The 18,494-nt window shown below is 47.3% G+C and overlaps 42 non-coding genes and 20 pseudogenes across 42 annotated transcripts in view; all 62 read right to left on the bottom strand.

The window, feature by feature from the left end:
* LOC138537006 (5S ribosomal RNA) overlaps positions 1 to 7 on the bottom strand; it is a 119-nt gene extending 112 nt beyond the window's left edge. The window contains exon 1 of the ribosomal RNA XR_011285159.1: positions 1 to 7. This exon is cut by the window's left edge and continues 112 nt beyond it. This is a non-coding gene — a ribosomal RNA (5S ribosomal RNA).
* Positions 8 to 113: 106 nt separating this feature from the next.
* Positions 114 to 222, bottom strand: LOC138543101 (5S ribosomal RNA; annotated as a pseudogene).
* Positions 223 to 327: 105 nt separating this feature from the next.
* On the bottom strand, positions 328 to 446 carry LOC138548499 (5S ribosomal RNA). The gene has a single exon (XR_011292299.1). It is a non-coding gene; the product is annotated as a 5S ribosomal RNA (ribosomal RNA).
* A 106-nt stretch (positions 447 to 552) lies between these two features.
* Positions 553 to 671, bottom strand: LOC138548929 (5S ribosomal RNA). Its single transcript, XR_011292720.1, has one exon. It is a non-coding gene; the product is annotated as a 5S ribosomal RNA (ribosomal RNA).
* Positions 672 to 1,134: 463 nt separating this feature from the next.
* LOC138546220 (5S ribosomal RNA) lies at positions 1,135 to 1,243 on the bottom strand (annotated as a pseudogene).
* Positions 1,244 to 1,349: 106 nt separating this feature from the next.
* On the bottom strand, positions 1,350 to 1,468 carry LOC138538499 (5S ribosomal RNA). Its single transcript, XR_011286596.1, has one exon. It is a non-coding gene; the product is annotated as a 5S ribosomal RNA (ribosomal RNA).
* A 463-nt stretch (positions 1,469 to 1,931) lies between these two features.
* Positions 1,932 to 2,040, bottom strand: LOC138545039 (5S ribosomal RNA; annotated as a pseudogene).
* Positions 2,041 to 2,146: 106 nt separating this feature from the next.
* Positions 2,147 to 2,265, bottom strand: LOC138547753 (5S ribosomal RNA). The gene has a single exon (XR_011291583.1). It is a non-coding gene; the product is annotated as a 5S ribosomal RNA (ribosomal RNA).
* A 106-nt stretch (positions 2,266 to 2,371) lies between these two features.
* LOC138537005 (5S ribosomal RNA) lies at positions 2,372 to 2,490 on the bottom strand. Its single transcript, XR_011285158.1, has one exon. It is a non-coding gene; the product is annotated as a 5S ribosomal RNA (ribosomal RNA).
* Positions 2,491 to 2,596: 106 nt separating this feature from the next.
* LOC138543100 (5S ribosomal RNA) lies at positions 2,597 to 2,705 on the bottom strand (annotated as a pseudogene).
* Positions 2,706 to 2,810: 105 nt separating this feature from the next.
* Positions 2,811 to 2,929, bottom strand: LOC138548488 (5S ribosomal RNA). Its single transcript, XR_011292288.1, has one exon. It is a non-coding gene; the product is annotated as a 5S ribosomal RNA (ribosomal RNA).
* A 106-nt stretch (positions 2,930 to 3,035) lies between these two features.
* LOC138548928 (5S ribosomal RNA) lies at positions 3,036 to 3,154 on the bottom strand. Its single transcript, XR_011292719.1, has one exon. It is a non-coding gene; the product is annotated as a 5S ribosomal RNA (ribosomal RNA).
* Positions 3,155 to 3,617: 463 nt separating this feature from the next.
* On the bottom strand, positions 3,618 to 3,726 carry LOC138545038 (5S ribosomal RNA; annotated as a pseudogene).
* A 106-nt stretch (positions 3,727 to 3,832) lies between these two features.
* On the bottom strand, positions 3,833 to 3,951 carry LOC138547752 (5S ribosomal RNA). The gene has a single exon (XR_011291582.1). It is a non-coding gene; the product is annotated as a 5S ribosomal RNA (ribosomal RNA).
* Positions 3,952 to 4,057: 106 nt separating this feature from the next.
* Positions 4,058 to 4,176, bottom strand: LOC138537004 (5S ribosomal RNA). Its single transcript, XR_011285157.1, has one exon. It is a non-coding gene; the product is annotated as a 5S ribosomal RNA (ribosomal RNA).
* Positions 4,177 to 4,282: 106 nt separating this feature from the next.
* On the bottom strand, positions 4,283 to 4,391 carry LOC138543099 (5S ribosomal RNA; annotated as a pseudogene).
* A 105-nt stretch (positions 4,392 to 4,496) lies between these two features.
* LOC138548475 (5S ribosomal RNA) lies at positions 4,497 to 4,615 on the bottom strand. The gene has a single exon (XR_011292276.1). It is a non-coding gene; the product is annotated as a 5S ribosomal RNA (ribosomal RNA).
* Positions 4,616 to 4,721: 106 nt separating this feature from the next.
* LOC138548926 (5S ribosomal RNA) lies at positions 4,722 to 4,840 on the bottom strand. Its single transcript, XR_011292717.1, has one exon. It is a non-coding gene; the product is annotated as a 5S ribosomal RNA (ribosomal RNA).
* A 463-nt stretch (positions 4,841 to 5,303) lies between these two features.
* Positions 5,304 to 5,412, bottom strand: LOC138546219 (5S ribosomal RNA; annotated as a pseudogene).
* A 106-nt stretch (positions 5,413 to 5,518) lies between these two features.
* Positions 5,519 to 5,637, bottom strand: LOC138541739 (5S ribosomal RNA). The gene has a single exon (XR_011289738.1). It is a non-coding gene; the product is annotated as a 5S ribosomal RNA (ribosomal RNA).
* Positions 5,638 to 6,100: 463 nt separating this feature from the next.
* On the bottom strand, positions 6,101 to 6,209 carry LOC138545037 (5S ribosomal RNA; annotated as a pseudogene).
* Positions 6,210 to 6,315: 106 nt separating this feature from the next.
* On the bottom strand, positions 6,316 to 6,434 carry LOC138547750 (5S ribosomal RNA). The gene has a single exon (XR_011291580.1). It is a non-coding gene; the product is annotated as a 5S ribosomal RNA (ribosomal RNA).
* A 106-nt stretch (positions 6,435 to 6,540) lies between these two features.
* LOC138537003 (5S ribosomal RNA) lies at positions 6,541 to 6,659 on the bottom strand. Its single transcript, XR_011285156.1, has one exon. It is a non-coding gene; the product is annotated as a 5S ribosomal RNA (ribosomal RNA).
* A 106-nt stretch (positions 6,660 to 6,765) lies between these two features.
* On the bottom strand, positions 6,766 to 6,874 carry LOC138543097 (5S ribosomal RNA; annotated as a pseudogene).
* A 105-nt stretch (positions 6,875 to 6,979) lies between these two features.
* Positions 6,980 to 7,098, bottom strand: LOC138548463 (5S ribosomal RNA). The gene has a single exon (XR_011292265.1). It is a non-coding gene; the product is annotated as a 5S ribosomal RNA (ribosomal RNA).
* Positions 7,099 to 7,204: 106 nt separating this feature from the next.
* On the bottom strand, positions 7,205 to 7,323 carry LOC138548925 (5S ribosomal RNA). The gene has a single exon (XR_011292716.1). It is a non-coding gene; the product is annotated as a 5S ribosomal RNA (ribosomal RNA).
* A 463-nt stretch (positions 7,324 to 7,786) lies between these two features.
* Positions 7,787 to 7,895, bottom strand: LOC138545035 (5S ribosomal RNA; annotated as a pseudogene).
* Positions 7,896 to 8,001: 106 nt separating this feature from the next.
* On the bottom strand, positions 8,002 to 8,120 carry LOC138547749 (5S ribosomal RNA). Its single transcript, XR_011291579.1, has one exon. It is a non-coding gene; the product is annotated as a 5S ribosomal RNA (ribosomal RNA).
* A 106-nt stretch (positions 8,121 to 8,226) lies between these two features.
* LOC138537002 (5S ribosomal RNA) lies at positions 8,227 to 8,345 on the bottom strand. Its single transcript, XR_011285155.1, has one exon. It is a non-coding gene; the product is annotated as a 5S ribosomal RNA (ribosomal RNA).
* Positions 8,346 to 8,451: 106 nt separating this feature from the next.
* Positions 8,452 to 8,560, bottom strand: LOC138543096 (5S ribosomal RNA; annotated as a pseudogene).
* A 105-nt stretch (positions 8,561 to 8,665) lies between these two features.
* Positions 8,666 to 8,784, bottom strand: LOC138548452 (5S ribosomal RNA). Its single transcript, XR_011292254.1, has one exon. It is a non-coding gene; the product is annotated as a 5S ribosomal RNA (ribosomal RNA).
* Positions 8,785 to 8,890: 106 nt separating this feature from the next.
* On the bottom strand, positions 8,891 to 9,009 carry LOC138548924 (5S ribosomal RNA). The gene has a single exon (XR_011292715.1). It is a non-coding gene; the product is annotated as a 5S ribosomal RNA (ribosomal RNA).
* Positions 9,010 to 9,472: 463 nt separating this feature from the next.
* Positions 9,473 to 9,581, bottom strand: LOC138546218 (5S ribosomal RNA; annotated as a pseudogene).
* A 106-nt stretch (positions 9,582 to 9,687) lies between these two features.
* Positions 9,688 to 9,806, bottom strand: LOC138538498 (5S ribosomal RNA). Its single transcript, XR_011286595.1, has one exon. It is a non-coding gene; the product is annotated as a 5S ribosomal RNA (ribosomal RNA).
* Positions 9,807 to 10,269: 463 nt separating this feature from the next.
* On the bottom strand, positions 10,270 to 10,378 carry LOC138545034 (5S ribosomal RNA; annotated as a pseudogene).
* Positions 10,379 to 10,484: 106 nt separating this feature from the next.
* LOC138547748 (5S ribosomal RNA) lies at positions 10,485 to 10,603 on the bottom strand. The gene has a single exon (XR_011291578.1). It is a non-coding gene; the product is annotated as a 5S ribosomal RNA (ribosomal RNA).
* Positions 10,604 to 10,709: 106 nt separating this feature from the next.
* On the bottom strand, positions 10,710 to 10,828 carry LOC138537001 (5S ribosomal RNA). Its single transcript, XR_011285154.1, has one exon. It is a non-coding gene; the product is annotated as a 5S ribosomal RNA (ribosomal RNA).
* Positions 10,829 to 10,934: 106 nt separating this feature from the next.
* On the bottom strand, positions 10,935 to 11,043 carry LOC138543094 (5S ribosomal RNA; annotated as a pseudogene).
* Positions 11,044 to 11,148: 105 nt separating this feature from the next.
* Positions 11,149 to 11,267, bottom strand: LOC138548440 (5S ribosomal RNA). The gene has a single exon (XR_011292243.1). It is a non-coding gene; the product is annotated as a 5S ribosomal RNA (ribosomal RNA).
* Positions 11,268 to 11,373: 106 nt separating this feature from the next.
* Positions 11,374 to 11,492, bottom strand: LOC138538497 (5S ribosomal RNA). The gene has a single exon (XR_011286594.1). It is a non-coding gene; the product is annotated as a 5S ribosomal RNA (ribosomal RNA).
* A 463-nt stretch (positions 11,493 to 11,955) lies between these two features.
* LOC138545033 (5S ribosomal RNA) lies at positions 11,956 to 12,064 on the bottom strand (annotated as a pseudogene).
* Positions 12,065 to 12,170: 106 nt separating this feature from the next.
* Positions 12,171 to 12,289, bottom strand: LOC138541624 (5S ribosomal RNA). Its single transcript, XR_011289626.1, has one exon. It is a non-coding gene; the product is annotated as a 5S ribosomal RNA (ribosomal RNA).
* Positions 12,290 to 12,395: 106 nt separating this feature from the next.
* On the bottom strand, positions 12,396 to 12,514 carry LOC138541811 (5S ribosomal RNA). The gene has a single exon (XR_011289807.1). It is a non-coding gene; the product is annotated as a 5S ribosomal RNA (ribosomal RNA).
* A 106-nt stretch (positions 12,515 to 12,620) lies between these two features.
* Positions 12,621 to 12,739, bottom strand: LOC138550061 (5S ribosomal RNA). The gene has a single exon (XR_011293825.1). It is a non-coding gene; the product is annotated as a 5S ribosomal RNA (ribosomal RNA).
* A 106-nt stretch (positions 12,740 to 12,845) lies between these two features.
* LOC138541684 (5S ribosomal RNA) lies at positions 12,846 to 12,964 on the bottom strand. Its single transcript, XR_011289685.1, has one exon. It is a non-coding gene; the product is annotated as a 5S ribosomal RNA (ribosomal RNA).
* Positions 12,965 to 13,070: 106 nt separating this feature from the next.
* On the bottom strand, positions 13,071 to 13,189 carry LOC138542193 (5S ribosomal RNA). The gene has a single exon (XR_011290180.1). It is a non-coding gene; the product is annotated as a 5S ribosomal RNA (ribosomal RNA).
* Positions 13,190 to 13,652: 463 nt separating this feature from the next.
* On the bottom strand, positions 13,653 to 13,761 carry LOC138546217 (5S ribosomal RNA; annotated as a pseudogene).
* A 106-nt stretch (positions 13,762 to 13,867) lies between these two features.
* Positions 13,868 to 13,986, bottom strand: LOC138538496 (5S ribosomal RNA). Its single transcript, XR_011286593.1, has one exon. It is a non-coding gene; the product is annotated as a 5S ribosomal RNA (ribosomal RNA).
* A 463-nt stretch (positions 13,987 to 14,449) lies between these two features.
* On the bottom strand, positions 14,450 to 14,558 carry LOC138545032 (5S ribosomal RNA; annotated as a pseudogene).
* Positions 14,559 to 14,664: 106 nt separating this feature from the next.
* Positions 14,665 to 14,783, bottom strand: LOC138547747 (5S ribosomal RNA). The gene has a single exon (XR_011291577.1). It is a non-coding gene; the product is annotated as a 5S ribosomal RNA (ribosomal RNA).
* A 106-nt stretch (positions 14,784 to 14,889) lies between these two features.
* Positions 14,890 to 15,008, bottom strand: LOC138537000 (5S ribosomal RNA). The gene has a single exon (XR_011285153.1). It is a non-coding gene; the product is annotated as a 5S ribosomal RNA (ribosomal RNA).
* Positions 15,009 to 15,114: 106 nt separating this feature from the next.
* Positions 15,115 to 15,223, bottom strand: LOC138543093 (5S ribosomal RNA; annotated as a pseudogene).
* A 105-nt stretch (positions 15,224 to 15,328) lies between these two features.
* LOC138548427 (5S ribosomal RNA) lies at positions 15,329 to 15,447 on the bottom strand. Its single transcript, XR_011292230.1, has one exon. It is a non-coding gene; the product is annotated as a 5S ribosomal RNA (ribosomal RNA).
* Positions 15,448 to 15,553: 106 nt separating this feature from the next.
* On the bottom strand, positions 15,554 to 15,672 carry LOC138538495 (5S ribosomal RNA). The gene has a single exon (XR_011286592.1). It is a non-coding gene; the product is annotated as a 5S ribosomal RNA (ribosomal RNA).
* Positions 15,673 to 16,135: 463 nt separating this feature from the next.
* LOC138545030 (5S ribosomal RNA) lies at positions 16,136 to 16,244 on the bottom strand (annotated as a pseudogene).
* A 106-nt stretch (positions 16,245 to 16,350) lies between these two features.
* On the bottom strand, positions 16,351 to 16,469 carry LOC138541623 (5S ribosomal RNA). The gene has a single exon (XR_011289625.1). It is a non-coding gene; the product is annotated as a 5S ribosomal RNA (ribosomal RNA).
* A 106-nt stretch (positions 16,470 to 16,575) lies between these two features.
* LOC138536999 (5S ribosomal RNA) lies at positions 16,576 to 16,694 on the bottom strand. The gene has a single exon (XR_011285152.1). It is a non-coding gene; the product is annotated as a 5S ribosomal RNA (ribosomal RNA).
* Positions 16,695 to 16,800: 106 nt separating this feature from the next.
* On the bottom strand, positions 16,801 to 16,919 carry LOC138550060 (5S ribosomal RNA). Its single transcript, XR_011293824.1, has one exon. It is a non-coding gene; the product is annotated as a 5S ribosomal RNA (ribosomal RNA).
* Positions 16,920 to 17,025: 106 nt separating this feature from the next.
* On the bottom strand, positions 17,026 to 17,144 carry LOC138539731 (5S ribosomal RNA). The gene has a single exon (XR_011287796.1). It is a non-coding gene; the product is annotated as a 5S ribosomal RNA (ribosomal RNA).
* Positions 17,145 to 17,250: 106 nt separating this feature from the next.
* LOC138542192 (5S ribosomal RNA) lies at positions 17,251 to 17,369 on the bottom strand. The gene has a single exon (XR_011290179.1). It is a non-coding gene; the product is annotated as a 5S ribosomal RNA (ribosomal RNA).
* A 463-nt stretch (positions 17,370 to 17,832) lies between these two features.
* On the bottom strand, positions 17,833 to 17,941 carry LOC138546216 (5S ribosomal RNA; annotated as a pseudogene).
* A 106-nt stretch (positions 17,942 to 18,047) lies between these two features.
* LOC138541844 (5S ribosomal RNA) lies at positions 18,048 to 18,166 on the bottom strand. Its single transcript, XR_011289840.1, has one exon. It is a non-coding gene; the product is annotated as a 5S ribosomal RNA (ribosomal RNA).
* Positions 18,167 to 18,494: the final 328 nt, after the last annotated feature.

The following is an 18,494-nucleotide window of genomic DNA, read 5'->3' as shown; positions in this document are numbered from 1 at the left end:
CGTAGGCTCTGGGCCTAGTGAGTTTTGTACTTTTAAGCATCTAGTCAGCTAGACCTTGCAATTTTGAAAGGCAATTGAGAAATGGCTCACTTCCTGAACTTGGAGCACAAAAAAGCCTACAGCACCTGGTATTCCCAGGCGGTCTCCCATCCAGGTACTAACTAGGCCCGACCCTGCTTAGCTACCGAGATCGGGCGCATTCAGTGTGGTGTGGCCGTAGGCTCTGGGCCTAGTGAGTTTGTACTTTTAAGCATCTAGTCGGCTAGACCTTGCAGTTTTGAAAGGCAATTGTGAAATGGCTCACTTCCTGAACTTGGAGCACAAAAAAGCCTACAGCACCTGGTATTCCCAGGTGGTCTCCCATCCAGGTACTAACTAGGCCCGACACTGCTTAGCTTCCGAGATCAGACGAGATCGGGCGCATTCAGTGTGGTGTGGCCGTAGGCTCTGGGCCTAGTGAGTGTTGTACTTTTAAGCATCTAGTCGGCTAGACCTTGCAGTTTTAAAAGGCAATTGAGAAAGGGCTCACTTCCTGAACTTGGAGCACAAAAAAGCCTACAGCACCTGGTATTCCCAGGCGGTCTCCCATCCAGGTACTAACTAGGCCTGACACTGCTTAACTTCCGAGATCAGACGAGATCGGGTGCATTCAGTGTGGTGTGGCCGTAGGCTCTAGGAATGCTAAGAATATTACTCTTATGCATTTGCATTTAGTAAGCTAAGCCATGCAGCCACTTGCAACATGATACCACGCTCATCGCTCGATCAGGCTCGATCAGGCGAGATATATAAGACTGGTGGGCCCATTCAGGACTCCTATGTCTGGTAGGATAACTTTAATTCATCCATCCTGTGTCTGTTGCAGGGAGGTGGAGAGAACAATCAACACAATAATGGTTTTCTTTCATGCCTCTTGAAGGACTCAATATTCTCTGTACTGCATTACATGTGAAAGTCGATTTATTACCCATGAACACACTACCTGTATGCTAATTCTATGTAAAAAGGTAGCTCCAGCCCTCATGATGTTGTCCAACATTTCCGCTATAAAACGGGATACAATTATTTTGGAAACATACCAAATTTGAAAAATAATTGAGAAGTTGCGCAATTACTAATCATGGAGCACAAAAAAGCCTACAGCACCTGGTATTCCCAGGCAGTCTCCCATCCAGGTACTAACTAGGCCTGACCCTGCTTAGCTTCCGAGATCGGGCACATTCAGTGTGGTGTGGCCGTAGGCTCTGGGCCTAGTGAGTTTTGTACTTTTAAGCATCTAGTCGGCTAGACCTTGCAGTTTTAAAAGGCAATTGAGAAAGGGCTCACTTCCTGAACTTGGAGCACAAAAAAGCCTACAGCACCTGGTATTCCCAGGCGGTCTCCCATCCAGGTACTAACTAGGCCTGACACTGCTTAACTTCCGAGATCAGTCGAGATCGGGTGCATTCAGTGTGGTGTGGCCGTAGGCTCTAGGAATGCTAAGAATATTACTCTTATGCATTTGCATTTAGTAAGCTAAGCCATGCAGCCACTTGCAACATGATACCACGCTCATCGCTCGATCAGGCTCGATCAGGCGAGATATATAAGACTGGTGGGCCCATTCAGGACTCCTATGTCTGGTAGGATAACTTTAATTCATCCATCCTGTGTCTGTTGCAGGGAGGTGGAGAGAACAATCAACACAATAATGGTTTTCTTTCATGCCTCTTGAAGGACTCAATATTCTCTGTACTGCATTACATGTGAAAGTCGATTTATTACCCATGAACACACTACCTGTATGCTAATTCTATGTAAAACGGTAGCTCCAGCCCTCATGATGTTGTCCAACATTTCCGCTATAAAACGGGATACAATTATTTTGGAAACATACCAAATTTGAAAAATAATTGAGAAGTTGCGCAATTACTAATCATGGAGCACAAAAAAGCCTACAGCACCTGGTATTCCCAGGCAGTCTCCCATCCAGGTACTAACTAGGCCTGACCCTGCTTAGCTTCCGAGATCGGGCGCATTCAGTGTGGTGTGGCCGTAGGCTCTGGGCCTAGTGAGTTTTGTACTTTTAAGCATCTAGTCGGCTAGACCTTGCAGTTTTGAAAGGCAATTGTGAAATGGCTCACTTCCTGAACTTGGAGCACAAAAAAGCCTACAGCACCTGGTATTCCCAGGTGGTCTCCCATCCAGGTACTAACTAGGCCCGACACTGCTTAGCTTCCGAGATCAGACGAGATCGGGCGCAATCAGTGTGGTGTGGCCGTAGGCTCTGGGCCTAGTGAGTTTTGTACTTTTAAGCATCTAGTCAGCTAGACCTTGCAGTTTTGAAAGGCAATTGAGAAATGGCTCACTTCCTGAACTTGGAGCACAAAAAAGCCTACAGCACCTGGTATTCCCAGGCGGTCTCCCATCCAGGTACTAACGAGGCCCGACACTGCTTAGCTTCCGAGATCAGACGAGATCGGGCGCAATCAGTGTGGTGTGGCCGTAGGCTCTGGGCCTAGTGAGTTTTGTACTTTTAAGCATCTAGTCAGCTAGACCTTGCAATTTTGAAAGGCAATTGAGAAATGGCTCACTTCCTGAACTTGGAGCACAAAAAAGCCTACAGCACCTGGTATTCCCAGGCGGTCTCCCATCCAGGTACTAACTAGGCCCGACCCTGCTTAGCTACCGAGATCGGGCGCATTCAGTGTGGTGTGGCCGTAGGCTCTGGGCCTAGTGAGTTTGTACTTTTAAGCATCTAGTCGGCTAGACCTTGCAGTTTTGAAAGGCAATTGTGAAATGGCTCACTTCCTGAACTTGGAGCACAAAAAAGCCTACAGCACCTGGTATTCCCAGGTGGTCTCCCATCCAGGTACTAACTAGGCCCGACACTGCTTAGCTTCCGAGATCAGACGAGATCGGGCGCATTCAGTGTGGTGTGGCCGTAGGCTCTGGGCCTAGTGAGTGTTGTAATTTTAAGCATCTAGTCGGCTAGACCTTGCAGTTTTAAAAGGCAATTGAGAAAGGGCTCACTTCCTGAACTTGGAGCACAAAAAAGCCTACAGCACCTGGTATTCCCAGGCGGTCTCCCATCCAGGTACTAACTAGGCCTGACACTGCTTAACTTCCGAGATCAGACGAGATCGGGTGCATTCAGTGTGGTGTGGCCGTAGGCTCTAGGAATGCTAAGAATATTACTCTTATGCATTTGCATTTAGTAAGCTAAGCCATGCAGCCACTTGCAACATGATACCACGCTCATCGCTCGATCAGGCTCGATCAGGCGAGATATATAAGACTGGTGGGCCCATTCAGGACTCCTATGTCTGGTAGGATAACTTTAATTCATCCATCCTGTGTCTGTTGCAGGGAGGTGGAGAGAACAATCAACACAATAATGGTTTTCTTTCATGCCTCTTGAAGGACTCAATATTCTCTGTACTGCATTACATGTGAAAGTCGATTTATTACCCATGAACACACTACCTGTATGCTAATTCTATGTAAAACGGTAGCTCCAGCCCTCATGATGTTGTCCAACATTTCCGCTATAAAACGGGATACAATTATTTTGGAAACATACCAAATTTGAAAAATAATTGAGAAGTTGCGCAATTACTAATCATGGAGCACAAAAAAGCCTACAGCACCTGGTATTCCCAGGCAGTCTCCCATCCAGGTACTAACTAGGCCTGACCCTGCTTAGCTTCCGAGATCGGGCGCATTCAGTGTGGTGTGGCCGTAGGCTCTGGGCCTAGTGAGTTTTGTACTTTTAAGCATCTAGTCGGCTAGACCTTGCAGTTTTGAAAGGCAATTGTGAAATGGCTCACTTCCTGAACTTGGAGCACAAAAAAGCCTACAGCACCTGGTATTCCCAGGTGGTCTCCCATCCAGGTACTAACTAGGCCCGACACTGCTTAGCTTCCGAGATCAGACGAGATCGGGCGCAATCAGTGTGGTGTGGCCGTAGGCTCTGGGCCTAGTGAGTTTTGTACTTTTAAGCATCTAGTCAGCTAGACCTTGCAGTTTTGAAAGGCAATTGAGAAATGGCTCACTTCCTGAACTTGGAGCACAAAAAAGCCTACAGCACCTGGTATTCCCAGGCGGTCTCCCATCCAGGTACTAACGAGGCCCGACACTGCTTAGCTTCCGAGATCAGACGAGATCGGGCGCAATCAGTGTGGTGTGGCCGTAGGCTCTGGGCCTAGTGAGTTTTGTACTTTTAAGCATCTAGTCAGCTAGACCTTGCAATTTTGAAAGGCAATTGAGAAATGGCTCACTTCCTGAACTTGGAGCACAAAAAAGCCTACAGCACCTGGTATTCCCAGGCGGTCTCCCATCCAGGTACTAACTAGGCCCGACCCTGCTTAGCTACCGAGATCGGGCGCATTCAGTGTGGTGTGGCCGTAGGCTCTGGGCCTAGTGAGTTTGTACTTTTAAGCATCTAGTCGGCTAGACCTTGCAGTTTTGAAAGGCAATTGTGAAATGGCTCACTTCCTGAACTTGGAGCACAAAAAAGCCTACAGCACCTGGTATTCCCAGGTGGTCTCCCATCCAGGTACTAACTAGGCCCGACACTGCTTAGCTTCCGAGATCAGACGAGATCGGGCGCATTCAGTGTGGTGTGGCCGTAGGCTCTGGGCCTAGTGAGTGTTGTACTTTTAAGCATCTAGTCGGCTAGACCTTGCAGTTTTAAAAGGCAATTGAGAAAGGGCTCACTTCCTGAACTTGGAGCACAAAAAAGCCTACAGCACCTGGTATTCCCAGGCGGTCTCCCATCCAGGTACTAACTAGGCCTGACACTGCTTAACTTCCGAGATCAGACGAGATCGGGTGCATTCAGTGTGGTGTGGCCGTAGGCTCTAGGAATGCTAAGAATATTACTCTTATGCATTTGCATTTAGTAAGCTAAGCCATGCAGCCACTTGCAACATGATACCACGCTCATCGCTCGATCAGGCTCGATCAGGCGAGATATATAAGACTGGTGGGCCCATTCAGGACTCCTATGTCTGGTAGGATAACTTTAATTCATCCATCCTGTGTCTGTTGCAGGGAGGTGGAGAGAACAATCAACACAATAATGGTTTTCTTTCATGCCTCTTGAAGGACTCAATATTCTCTGTACTGCATTACATGTGAAAGTCGATTTATTACCCATGAACACACTACCTGTATGCTAATTCTATGTAAAAAGGTAGCTCCAGCCCTCATGATGTTGTCCAACATTTCCGCTATAAAACGGGATACAATTATTTTGGAAACATACCAAATTTGAAAAATAATTGAGAAGTTGCGCAATTACTAATCATGGAGCACAAAAAAGCCTACAGCACCTGGTATTCCCAGGCAGTCTCCCATCCAGGTACTAACTAGGCCTGACCCTGCTTAGCTTCCGAGATCGGGCACATTCAGTGTGGTGTGGCCGTAGGCTCTGGGCCTAGTGAGTTTTGTACTTTTAAGCATCTAGTCGGCTAGACCTTGCAGTTTTAAAAGGCAATTGAGAAAGGGCTCACTTCCTGAACTTGGAGCACAAAAAAGCCTACAGCACCTGGTATTCCCAGGCGGTCTCCCATCCAGGTACTAACTAGGCCTGACACTGCTTAACTTTCGAGATCAGTCGAGATCGGGTGCATTCAGTGTGGTGTGGCCGTAGGCTCTAGGAATGCTAAGAATATTACTCTTATGCATTTGCATTTAGTAAGCTAAGCCATGCAGCCACTTGCAACATGATACCACGCTCATCGCTCGATCAGGCTCGATCAGGCGAGATATATAAGACTGGTGGGCCCATTCAGGACTCCTATGTCTGGTAGGATAACTTTAATTCATCCATCCTGTGTCTGTTGCAGGGAGGTGGAGAGAACAATCAACACAATAATGGTTTTCTTTCATGCCTCTTGAAGGACTCAATATTCTCTGTACTGCATTACATGTGAAAGTCGATTTATTACCCATGAACACACTACCTGTATGCTAATTCTATGTAAAACGGTAGCTCCAGCCCTCATGATGTTGTCCAACATTTCCGCTATAAAACGGGATACAATTATTTTGGAAACATACCAAATTTGAAAAATAATTGAGAAGTTGCGCAATTACTAATCATGGAGCACAAAAAAGCCTACAGCACCTGGTATTCCCAGGCAGTCTCCCATCCAGGTACTAACTAGGCCTGACCCTGCTTAGCTTCCGAGATCGGGCGCATTCAGTGTGGTGTGGCCGTAGGCTCTGGGCCTAGTGAGTTTTGTACTTTTAAGCATCTAGTCGGCTAGACCTTGCAGTTTTGAAAGGCAATTGTGAAATGGCTCACTTCCTGAACTTGGAGCACAAAAAAGCCTACAGCACCTGGTATTCCCAGGTGGTCTCCCATCCAGGTACTAACTAGGCCCGACACTGCTTAGCTTCCGAGATCAGACGAGATCGGGCGCAATCAGTGTGGTGTGGCCGTAGGCTCTGGGCCTAGTGAGTTTTGTACTTTTAAGCATCTAGTCAGCTAGACCTTGCAGTTTTGAAAGGCAATTGAGAAATGGCTCACTTCCTGAACTTGGAGCACAAAAAAGCCTACAGCACCTGGTATTCCCAGGCGGTCTCCCATCCAGGTACTAACGAGGCCCGACACTGCTTAGCTTCCGAGATCAGACGAGATCGGGCGCAATCAGTGTGGTGTGGCCGTAGGCTCTGGGCCTAGTGAGTTTTGTACTTTTAAGCATCTAGTCAGCTAGACCTTGCAATTTTGAAAGGCAATTGAGAAATGGCTCACTTCCTGAACTTGGAGCACAAAAAAGCCTACAGCACCTGGTATTCCCAGGCGGTCTCCCATCCAGGTACTAACTAGGCCCGACCCTGCTTAGCTACCGAGATCGGGCGCATTCAGTGTGGTGTGGCCGTAGGCTCTGGGCCTAGTGAGTTTGTACTTTTAAGCATCTAGTCGGCTAGACCTTGCAGTTTTGAAAGGCAATTGTGAAATGGCTCACTTCCTGAACTTGGAGCACAAAAAAGCCTACAGCACCTGGTATTCCCAGGTGGTCTCCCATCCAGGTACTAACTAGGCCCGACACTGCTTAGCTTCCGAGATCAGACGAGATCGGGCGCATTCAGTGTGGTGTGGCCGTAGGCTCTGGGCCTAGTGAGTGTTGTACTTTTAAGCATCTAGTCGGCTAGACCTTGCAGTTTTAAAAGGCAATTGAGAAAGGGCTCACTTCCTGAACTTGGAGCACAAAAAAGCCTACAGCACCTGGTATTCCCAGGCGGTCTCCCATCCAGGTACTAACTAGGCCTGACACTGCTTAACTTCCGAGATCAGACGAGATCGGGTGCATTCAGTGTGGTGTGGCCGTAGGCTCTAGGAATGCTAAGAATATTACTCTTATGCATTTGCATTTAGTAAGCTAAGCCATGCAGCCACTTGCAACATGATACCACGCTCATCGCTCGATCAGGCTCGATCAGGCGAGATATATAAGACTGGTGGGCCCATTCAGGACTCCTATGTCTGGTAGGATAACTTTAATTCATCCATCCTGTGTCTGTTGCAGGGAGGTGGAGAGAACAATCAACACAATAATGGTTTTCTTTCATGCCTCTTGAAGGACTCAATATTCTCTGTACTGCATTACATGTGAAAGTCGATTTATTACCCATGAACACACTACCTGTATGCTAATTCTATGTAAAACGGTAGCTCCAGCCCTCATGATGTTGTCCAACATTTCCGCTATAAAACGGGATACAATTATTTTGGAAACATACCAAATTTGAAAAATAATTGAGAAGTTGCGCAATTACTAATCATGGAGCACAAAAAAGCCTACAGCACCTGGTATTCCCAGGCAGTCTCCCATCCAGGTACTAACTAGGCCTGACCCTGCTTAGCTTCCGAGATCGGGCGCATTCAGTGTGGTGTGGCCGTAGGCTCTGGGCCTAGTGAGTTTTGTACTTTTAAGCATCTAGTCGGCTAGACCTTGCAGTTTTGAAAGGCAATTGTGAAATGGCTCACTTCCTGAACTTGGAGCACAAAAAAGCCTACAGCACCTGGTATTCCCAGGTGGTCTCCCATCCAGGTACTAACTAGGCCCGACACTGCTTAGCTTCCGAGATCAGACGAGATCGGGCGCAATCAGTGTGGTGTGGCCGTAGGCTCTGGGCCTAGTGAGTTTTGTACTTTTAAGCATCTAGTCAGCTAGACCTTGCAGTTTTGAAAGGCAATTGAGAAATGGCTCACTTCCTGAACTTGGAGCACAAAAAAGCCTACAGCACCTGGTATTCCCAGGCGGTCTCCCATCCAGGTACTAACGAGGCCCGACACTGCTTAGCTTCCGAGATCAGACGAGATCGGGCGCAATCAGTGTGGTGTGGCCGTAGGCTCTGGGCCTAGTGAGTTTTGTACTTTTAAGCATCTAGTCAGCTAGACCTTGCAATTTTGAAAGGCAATTGAGAAATGGCTCACTTCCTGAACTTGGAGCACAAAAAAGCCTACAGCACCTGGTATTCCCAGGCGGTCTCCCATCCAGGTACTAACTAGGCCCGACCCTGCTTAGCTACCGAGATCGGGCGCATTCAGTGTGGTGTGGCCGTAGGCTCTGGGCCTAGTGAGTTTGTACTTTTAAGCATCTAGTCGGCTAGACCTTGCAGTTTTGAAAGGCAATTGTGAAATGGCTCACTTCCTGAACTTGGAGCACAAAAAAGCCTACAGCACCTGGTATTCCCAGGTGGTCTCCCATCCAGGTACTAACTAGGCCCGACACTGCTTAGCTTCCGAGATCAGACGAGATCGGGCGCATTCAGTGTGGTGTGGCCGTAGGCTCTGGGCCTAGTGAGTGTTGTACTTTTAAGCATCTAGTCGGCTAGACCTTGCAGTTTTAAAAGGCAATTGAGAAAGGGCTCACTTCCTGAACTTGGAGCACAAAAAAGCCTACAGCACCTGGTATTCCCAGGCGGTCTCCCATCCAGGTACTAACTAGGCCTGACACTGCTTAACTTCCGAGATCAGACGAGATCGGGTGCATTCAGTGTGGTGTGGCCGTAGGCTCTAGGAATGCTAAGAATATTACTCTTATGCATTTGCATTTAGTAAGCTAAGCCATGCAGCCACTTGCAACATGATACCACGCTCATCGCTCGATCAGGCTCGATCAGGCGAGATATATAAGACTGGTGGGCCCATTCAGGACTCCTATGTCTGGTAGGATAACTTTAATTCATCCATCCTGTGTCTGTTGCAGGGAGGTGGAGAGAACAATCAACACAATAATGGTTTTCTTTCATGCCTCTTGAAGGACTCAATATTCTCTGTACTGCATTACATGTGAAAGTCGATTTATTACCCATGAACACACTACCTGTATGCTAATTCTATGTAAAAAGGTAGCTCCAGCCCTCATGATGTTGTCCAACATTTCCGCTATAAAACGGGATACAATTATTTTGGAAACATACCAAATTTGAAAAATAATTGAGAAGTTGCGCAATTACTAATCATGGAGCACAAAAAAGCCTACAGCACCTGGTATTCCCAGGCAGTCTCCCATCCAGGTACTAACTAGGCCTGACCCTGCTTAGCTTCCGAGATCGGGCACATTCAGTGTGGTGTGGCCGTAGGCTCTGGGCCTAGTGAGTTTTGTACTTTTAAGCATCTAGTCGGCTAGACCTTGCAGTTTTAAAAGGCAATTGAGAAAGGGCTCACTTCCTGAACTTGGAGCACAAAAAAGCCTACAGCACCTGGTATTCCCAGGCGGTCTCCCATCCAGGTACTAACTAGGCCTGACACTGCTTAACTTCCGAGATCAGTCGAGATCGGGTGCATTCAGTGTGGTGTGGCCGTAGGCTCTAGGAATGCTAAGAATATTACTCTTATGCATTTGCATTTAGTAAGCTAAGCCATGCAGCCACTTGCAACATGATACCACGCTCATCGCTCGATCAGGCTCGATCAGGCGAGATATATAAGACTGGTGGGCCCATTCAGGACTCCTATGTCTGGTAGGATAACTTTAATTCATCCATCCTGTGTCTGTTGCAGGGAGGTGGAGAGAACAATCAACACAATAATGGTTTTCTTTCATGCCTCTTGAAGGACTCAATATTCTCTGTACTGCATTACATGTGAAAGTCGATTTATTACCCATGAACACACTACCTGTATGCTAATTCTATGTAAAAAGGTAGCTCCAGCCCTCATGATGTTGTCCAACATTTCCGCTATAAAACGGGATACAATTATTTTGGAAACATACCAAATTTGAAAAATAATTGAGAAGTTGCGCAATTACTAATCATGGAGCACAAAAAAGCCTACAGCACCTGGTATTCCCAGGCAGTCTCCCATCCAGGTACTAACTAGGCCTGACCCTGCTTAGCTTCCGAGATCGGGCGCATTCAGTGTGGTGTGGCCGTAGGCTCTGGGCCTAGTGAGTTTTGTACTTTTAAGCATCTAGTCGGCTAGACCTTGCAGTTTTGAAAGGCAATTGTGAAATGGCTCACTTCCTGAACTTGGAGCACAAAAAAGCCTACAGCACCTGGTATTCCCAGGTGGTCTCCCATCCAGGTACTAACTAGGCCCGACACTGCTTAGCTTCCGAGATCAGACGAGATCGGGCGCAATCAGTGTGGTGTGGCCGTAGGCTCTGGTCCTAGTGAGTTTTGTACTTTTAAGCATCTAGTCAGCTAGACCTTGCAGTTTTGAAAGGCAATTGAGAAATGGCTCACTTCCTGAACTTGGAGCACAAAAAAGCCTACAGCACCTGGTATTCCCAGGCGGTCTCCCATCCAGGTACTAACGAGGCCCGACACTGCTTAGCTTCCGAGATCAGACGAGATCGGGCGCAATCAGTGTGGTGTGGCCGTAGGCTCTGGGCCTAGTGAGTTTTGTACTTTTAAGCATCTAGTCAGCTAGACCTTGCAATTTTGAAAGGCAATTGAGAAATGGCTCACTTCCTGAACTTGGAGCACAAAAAAGCCTACAGCACCTGGTATTCCCAGGCGGTCTCCCATCCAGGTACTAACTAGGCCCGACCCTGCTTAGCTACCGAGATCGGGCGCATTCAGTGTGGTGTGGCCGTAGGCTCTGGGCCTAGTGAGTTTGTACTTTTAAGCATCTAGTCGGCTAGACCTTGCAGTTTTGAAAGGCAATTGTGAAATGGCTCACTTCCTGAACTTGGAGCACAAAAAAGCCTACAGCACCTGGTATTCCCAGGTGGTCTCCCATCCAGGTACTAACTAGGCCCGACACTGCTTAGCTTCCGAGATCAGACGAGATCGGGCGCATTCAGTGTGGTGTGGCCGTAGGCTCTGGGCCTAGTGAGTGTTGTACTTTTAAGCATCTAGTCGGCTAGACCTTGCAGTTTTAAAAGGCAATTGAGAAAGGGCTCACTTCCTGAACTTGGAGCACAAAAAAGCCTACAGCACCTGGTATTCCCAGGCGGTCTCCCATCCAGGTACTAACTAGGCCTGACACTGCTTAACTTCCGAGATCAGTCGAGATCGGGTGCATTCAGTGTGGTGTGGCCGTAGGCTCTAGGAATGCTAAGAATATTACTCTTATGCATTTGCATTTAGTAAGCTAAGCCATGCAGCCACTTGCAACATGATACCACGCTCATCGCTCGATCAGGCTCGATCAGGCGAGATATATAAGACTGGTGGGCCCATTCAGGACTCCTATGTCTGGTAGGATAACTTTAATTCATCCATCCTGTGTCTGTTGCAGGGAGGTGGAGAGAACAATCAACACAATAATGGTTTTCTTTCATGCCTCTTGAAGGACTCAATATTCTCTGTACTGCATTACATGTGAAAGTCGATTTATTACCCATGAACACACTACCTGTATGCTAATTCTATGTAAAAAGGTAGCTCCAGCCCTCATGATGTTGTCCAACATTTCCGCTATAAAACGGGATACAATTATTTTGGAAACATACCAAATTTGAAAAATAATTGAGAAGTTGCGCAATTACTAATCATGGAGCACAAAAAAGCCTACAGCACCTGGTATTCCCAGGCAGTCTCCCATCCAGGTACTAACTAGGCCTGACCCTGCTTAGCTTCCGAGATCGGGCGCATTCAGTGTGGTGTGGCCGTAGGCTCTGGGCCTAGTGAGTTTTGTACTTTTAAGCATCTAGTCGGCTAGACCTTGCAGTTTTGAAAGGCAATTGTGAAATGGCTCACTTCCTGAACTTGGAGCACAAAAAAGCCTACAGCACCTGGTATTTCCAGGTGGTCTCCCATCCAGGTACTAACTAGGCCCAACACTGCTTAGCTTCCGAGATCAGACAAGATCGGGCGCAATCAGTGTGGTGTGGCCGTAGGCTCTGGGCCTAGTGAGTTTTGTACTTTTAAGCATCTAGTCAGCTAGACCTTGCAGTTTTGAAAGGCAATTGAGAAATGGCTCACTTCCTGAACTTGGAGCACAAAAAAGCCTACAGCACCTGGTATTCCCAGGCGGTCTCCCATCCAGGTACTAACGAGGCCCGAAACTGCTTAGCTTCCGAGATCAGACGAGATCGGGCGCAATCAGTGTGGTGTGGCCGTAGGCTCTGGGCCTAGTGAGTTTTGTACTTTTAAGCATCTAGTCAGCTAGACCTTGCAATTTTGAAAGGCAATTGAGAAATGGCTCACTTCCTGAACTTGGAGCACAAAAAAGCCTACAGCACCTGGTATTCCCAGGCGGTCTCCCATCCAGGTACTAACGAGGCCCGACACTGCTTAGCTTCCGAGATCAGACGAGATCGGGCGCATTCAGTGTGGTGTGGCCGTAGGCTCTGGTTCTTGTGAGTTTTGTACTTTTAAGCATCTAGTCGGCTAGACCTTGCAGTTTTGAAAGGCAATTGAGAAATGGCTCACTTCCTGAACTTGGAGTACAAAAAAGCCTACAGCACCTGGTATTCCCAGGCGGTCTTCCATCCAGGTACTAACTAGGCCCGCCACTGCTTAGCTTCTGAGATCAGACGAGATCAGGCACATTCAGTGTGGTGTGGCCGTAGGCTCTGGGCCTAGTGAGTTTTGTACTTTTAAGCATCTAGTCGGCTAGACCTTGCAGTTTTAAAAGGCAATTGAGAAAGGGCTCACTTCCTGAACTTGGAGCACAAAAAAGCCTACAGCACCTGGTATTCCCAGGCGGTCTCCCATCCAGGTACTAACTAGGCCTGACACTGCTTAACTTCTGAGATCAGTCGAGATCGGGTGCATTCAGTGTGGTGTGGCCGTAGGCTCTAGGAATGCTAAGAATATTACTCTTATGCATTTGCATTTAGTAAGCTAAGCCATGCAGCCACTTGCAACATGATACCACGCTCATCGCTCGATCAGGCTCGATCAGGCGAGATATATAAGACTGGTGGGCCCATTCATTACTCCTATGTCTGGTAGGATAACTTTAATTCATCCATCCTGTGTCTGTTGCAGGGAGGTGGAGAGAACAATCAACACAATAATGGTTTTCTTTCATGCCTCTTGAAGGACTCAATATTCTCTGTACTGCATTACATGTGAAAGTCGATTTATTACCCATGAACACACTACCTGTATGCTAATTCTATGTAAAAAGGTAGCTCCAGCCCTCATGATGTTGTCCAACATTTCCGCTATAAAACGGGATACAATTATTTTGGAAACATACCAAATTTGAAAAATAATTGAGAAGTTGCGCAATTACTAATCATGGAGCACAAAAAAGCCTACAGCACCTGGTATTCCCAGGCAGTCTCCCATCCAGGTACTAACTAGGCCTGACCCTGCTTAGCTTCCGAGATCGGGCACATTCAGTGTGGTGTGGCCGTAGGCTCTGGGCCTAGTGAGTTTTGTACTTTTAAGCATCTAGTCGGCTAGACCTTGCAGTTTTAAAAGGCAATTGAGAAAGGGCTCACTTCCTGAACTTGGAGCACAAAAAAGCCTACAGCACCTGGTATTCCCAGGCGGTCTCCCATCCAGGTACTAACTAGGCCTGACACTGCTTAACTTCCGAGATCAGTCGAGATCGGGTGCATTCAGTGTGGTGTGGCCGTAGGCTCTAGGAATGCTAAGAATATTACTCTTATGCATTTGCATTTAGTAAGCTAAGCCATGCAGCCACTTGCAACATGATACCACGCTCATCGCTCGATCAGGCTCGATCAGGCGAGATATATAAGACTGGTGGGCCCATTCAGGACTCCTATGTCTGGTAGGATAACTTTAATTCATCCATCCTGTGTCTGTTGCAGGGAGGTGGAGAGAACAATCAACACAATAATGGTTTTCTTTCATGCCTCTTGAAGGACTCAATATTCTCTGTACTGCATTACATGTGAAAGTCGATTTATTACCCATGAACACACTACCTGTATGCTAATTCTATGTAAAAAGGTAGCTCCAGCCCTCATGATGTTGTCCAACATTTCCGCTATAAAACGGGATACAATTATTTTGGAAACATACCAAATTTGAAAAATAATTGAGAAGTTGCGCAATTACTAATCATGGAGCACAAAAAAGCCTACAGCACCTGGTATTCCCAGGCAGTCTCCCATCCAGGTACTAACTAGGCCTGACCCTGCTTAGCTTCCGAGATCGGGCGCATTCAGTGTGGTGTGGCCGTAGGCTCTGGGCCTAGTGAGTTTTGTACTTTTAAGCATCTAGTCGGCTAGACCTTGCAGTTTTGAAAGGCAATTGTGAAATGGCTCACTTCCTGAACTTGGAGCACAAAAAAGCCTACAGCACCTGGTATTCCCAGGTGGTCTCCCATCCAGGTACTAACTAGGCCCGACACTGCTTAGCTTCCGAGATCAGACGAGATCGGGCGCAATCAGTGTGGTGTGGCCGTAGGCTCTGGTCCTAGTGAGTTTTGTACTTTTAAGCATCTAGTCAGCTAGACCTTGCAGTTTTGAAAGGCAATTGAGAAATGGCTCACTTCCTGAACTTGGAGCACAAAAAAGCCTACAGCACCTGGTATTCCCAGGCGGTCTCCCATCCAGGTACTAACGAGGCCCGACACTGCTTAGCTTCCGAGATCAGACGAGATCGGGCGCAATCAGTGTGGTGTGGCCGTAGGCTCTGGGCCTAGTGAGTTTTGTACTTTTAAGCATCTAGTCAGCTAGACCTTGCAATTTTGAAAGGCAATTGAGAAATGGCTCACTTCCTGAACTTGGAGCACAAAAAAGCCTACAGCACCTGGTATTCCCAGGCGGTCTCCCATCCAGGTACTAACTAGGCCCGACCCTGCTTAGCTACCGAGATCGGGCGCATTCAGTGTGGTGTGGCCGTAGGCTCTGGGCCTAGTGAGTTTGTACTTTTAAGCATCTAGTCGGCTAGACCTTGCAGTTTTGAAAGGCAATTGTGAAATGGCTCACTTCCTGAACTTGGAGCACAAAAAAGCCTACAGCACCTGGTATTCCCAGGTGGTCTCCCATCCAGGTACTAACTAGGCCCGACACTGCTTAGCTTCCGAGATCAGACGAGATCGGGCGCATTCAGTGTGGTGTGGCCGTAGGCTCTGGGCCTAGTGAGTGTTGTACTTTTAAGCATCTAGTCGGCTAGACCTTGCAGTTTTAAAAGGCAATTGAGAAAGGGCTCACTTCCTGAACTTGGAGCACAAAAAAGCCTACAGCACCTGGTATTCCCAGGCGGTCTCCCATCCAGGTACTAACTAGGCCTGACACTGCTTAACTTCCGAGATCAGTCGAGATCGGGTGCATTCAGTGTGGTGTGGCCGTAGGCTCTAGGAATGCTAAGAATATTACTCTTATGCATTTGCATTTAGTAAGCTAAGCCATGCAGCCACTTGCAACATGATACCACGCTCATCGCTCGATCAGGCTCGATCAGGCGAGATATATAAGACTGGTGGGCCCATTCAGGACTCCTATGTCTGGTAGGATAACTTTAATTCATCCATCCTGTGTCTGTTGCAGGGAGGTGGAGAGAACAATCAACACAATAATGGTTTTCTTTCATGCCTCTTGAAGGACTCAATATTCTCTGTACTGCATTACATGTGAAAGTCGATTTATTACCCATGAACACACTACCTGTATGCTAATTCTATGTAAAAAGGTAGCTCCAGCCCTCATGATGTTGTCCAACATTTCCGCTATAAAACGGGATACAATTATTTTGGAAACATACCAAATTTGAAAAATAATTGAGAAGTTGCGCAATTACTAATCATGGAGCACAAAAAAGCCTACAGCACCTGGTATTCCCAGGCAGTCTCCCATCCAGGTACTAACTAGGCCTGACCCTGCTTAGCTTCCGAGATCGGGCGCATTCAGTGTGGTGTGGCCGTAGGCTCTGGGCCTAGTGAGTTTTGTACTTTTAAGCATCTAGTCGGCTAGACCTTGCAGTTTTGAAAGGCAATTGTGAAATGGCTCACTTCCTGAACTTGGAGCACAAAAAAGCCTACAGCACCTGGTATTTCCAGGTGGTCTCCCATCCAGGTACTAACTAGGCCCAACACTGCTTAGCTTCCGAGATCAGACAAGATCGGGCGCAATCAGTGTGGTGTGGCCGTAGGCTCTGGGCCTAGTGAGTTTTGTACTTTTAAGCATCTAGTCAGCTAGACCTTGCAGTTTTGAAAGGCAATTGAGAAATGGCTCACTTCCTGAACTTGGAGCACAAAAAAGCCTACAGCACCTGGTATTCCCAGGCGGTCTCCCATCCAGGTACTAACGAGGCCCGACACTGCTTAGCTTCCGAGATCAGACGAGATCGGGCGCAATCAGTGTGGTGTGGCCGTAGGCTCTGGGCCTAGTGAGTTTTGTACTTTTAAGCATCTAGTCAGCTAGACCTTGCAATTTTGAAAGGCAATTGAGAAATGGCTCACTTCCTGAACTTGGAGCACAAAAAAGCCTACAGCACCTGGTATTCCCAGGCGGTCTCCCATCCAGGTACTAACGAGGCCCGACACTGCTTAGCTTCCGAGATCAGACGAGATCGGGCGCATTCAGTGTGGTGTGGCCGTAGGCTCTGGTTCTTGTGAGTTTTGTACTTTTAAGCATCTAGTCGGCTAGACCTTGCAGTTTTGAAAGGCAATTGAGAAATGGCTCACTTCCTGAACTTGGAGTACAAAAAAGCCTACAGCACCTGGTATTCCCAGGCGGTCTTCCATCCAGGTACTAACTAGGCCCGACACTGCTTAGCTTCTGAGATCAGACGAGATCAGGCACATTCAGTGTGGTGTGGCCGTAGGCTCTGGGCCTAGTGAGTTTTGTACTTTTAAGCATCTAGTCGGCTAGACCTTGCAGTTTTAAAAGGCAATTGAGAAAGGGCTCACTTCCTGAACTTGGAGCACAAAAAAGCCTACAGCACCTGGTATTCCCAGGCGGTCTCCCATCCAGGTACTAACTAGGCCTGACACTGCTTAACTTCTGAGATCAGTCGAGATCGGGTGCATTCAGTGTGGTGTGGCCGTAGGCTCTAGGAATGCTAAGAATATTACTCTTATGCATTTGCATTTAGTAAGCTAAGCCATGCAGCCACTTGCAACATGATACCACGCTCATCGCTCGATCAGGCTCGATCAGGCGAGATATATAAGACTGGTGGGCCCATTCATTACTCCTATGTCTGGTAGGATAACTTTAATTCATCCATCCTGTGTCTGTTGCAGGGAGGTGGAGAGAACAATCAACACAATAATGGTTTTCTTTCATGCCTCTTGAAGGACTCAATATTCTCTGTACTGCATTACATGTGAAAGTCGATTTATTACCCATGAACACACTACCTGTATGCTAATTCTATGTAAAAAGGTAGCTCCAGCCCTCATGATGTTGTCCAACATTTCCGCTATAAAACGGGATACAATTATTTTGGAAACATACCAAATTTGAAAAATAATTGAGAAGTTGCGCAATTACTAATCATGGAGCACAAAAAAGCCTACAGCACCTGGTATTCCCAGGCAGTCTCCCATCCAGGTACTAACTAGGCCTGACCCTGCTTAGCTTCCGAGATCGGGCACATTCAGTGTGGTGTGGCCGTAGGCTCTGGGCCTAGTGAGTTTTGTACTTTTAAGCATCTAGTCGGCTAGACCTTGCAGTTTTAAAAGGCAATTGAGAAAGGGCTCACTTCCTGAACTTGGAGCACAAAAAAGCCTACAGCACCTGGTATTCCCAGGCGGTCTCCCATCCAGGTACTAACTAGGCCTGACACTGCTTAACTTCCGAGATCAGTCGAGATCGGGTGCATTCAGTGTGGTGTGGCAGTAGGCTCTAGGAATGCTAAGAATATTACTCTTATGCATTTGCATTTAGTAAGCTAAGCCATGCAGCCACTTGCAACATGATACCACGCTCATCGCTCGATCAGGCTCGATCAGGCGAGATATATAAGACTGGTGGGCCCATTCAGGACTCCTATGTCTGGTAGGATAACTTTAATTCATCCATCCTGTGTCTGTTGCAGGGAGGTGGAGAGAACAATCAACACAATAATGGTTTTCTTTCATGCCTCTTGAAGGACTCAATATTCTCTGTACTGCATTACATGTGAAAGTCGATTTATTACCCATGAACACACTACCTGTATGCTAATTCTAT

The sequence above is a fragment of the Ambystoma mexicanum genome, unplaced genomic scaffold, assembly GCF_040938575.1.
Source record: "Ambystoma mexicanum isolate Mex_15411 unplaced genomic scaffold, UKY_AmexF1_1 Mex_scaf10, whole genome shotgun sequence".
Taxonomy (NCBI): Eukaryota; Metazoa; Chordata; class Amphibia; order Caudata; family Ambystomatidae; genus Ambystoma; species Ambystoma mexicanum.
This window is presented reverse-complemented; position numbering and strand designations above follow the sequence as displayed.